Source organism: Echinops telfairi, unplaced genomic scaffold (assembly GCF_000313985.2).
Source record: "Echinops telfairi isolate 266 unplaced genomic scaffold, ASM31398v2 ScPeMD7_7469;HRSCAF=8507_1, whole genome shotgun sequence".
Taxonomy (NCBI): Eukaryota; Metazoa; Chordata; class Mammalia; order Afrosoricida; family Tenrecidae; genus Echinops; species Echinops telfairi.
The window spans coordinates 143,544,845-143,545,881 of NW_022111373.1; positions in this window are offsets into that span (position 1 = coordinate 143,544,845).

Sequence of the window (1,037 nt, forward strand, 5' to 3'; positions counted from 1 at the left end):
GCAATTCTTTTTGTATTGCTATTTAAAGAGCTAGGGTGCCTTGGTGATGTAGTAGGCTTTCTATTGTGCTTCTAACCACAAAGTCAGTGGTTCAAAACCACCAGTGGTTCCATGGGAGAAAGAAGAGGCTTTCTGCTTCTTTCAAGACTCACCGTCTCAGAAGCTCACAGGGACAGTTCTACCCTGTCCTCTAGGGTGACCATGAGTTAGAATCAACTGAATGATGGTGAGTTTGGCTTTATTTAAAGAGCTAGTGTATTTGCATAGAACGGTCTCTCTGCTCAGAACCTGAAGTCTCCTGTCCCTGTCCTCTGGGCATGTCTCACAGTGTTCCTGGCTACAGGAACGACTTCATTCTGTGTGGTCCACTTCACCTTCTTTTGCAAATGGCCTTGAAGTGAGCGAACTGGTATTATGTGGTCCAAGTATCTGACAGGTCTTTGAGTTGAATGTTCTCATCCTTCCAGAATGTAGATCACGCAGGTCCTTGGAAACCAGCGAGAGGTGATTTCTACCACTGCGACGCCATCCCAAAGCAGGCTATGTCCCAGCTTCCTGGGATCCAATGGGAACTCCTTTGAAGAACTCCAGCGACAAGATGGTTGGAAAAGCAAATAATGTTGTCTCCTCTGGAAAGTTAGCCAAGGGCCAGAGGGGAGGCAGCTAGGCAAGGGTGCTTTCAGAGTATAAAGTAATGGCTGTGACTTTTTGAACCTGGTTCCCACTACCTTGTCTGGAAGTTGAAAGTTTTTTGAGTCTTTAATTGGAGGAAACGTAGGTAGTATCCTTTCTGCAGAGCTGGAAGGTCTTGGACAAGCAAATGCTTTCCTAACATTAAAGAACTGTTAGGTCTTTGAACATCCGTGTTAACCATTTAAATAACGACAGGAAGCTGTTTTATTGCTGTGGAGTTGTCTTAAGGAGGAGCCTGGAGGAAGGCTTGGTACGTAGTACACGATATTAATTGTCTTTTATCTTTGGAGCCTGCTCAGCACACCAAATGGGTGCATGACGGCCTTTCCGCTCCTTTCTAGGAC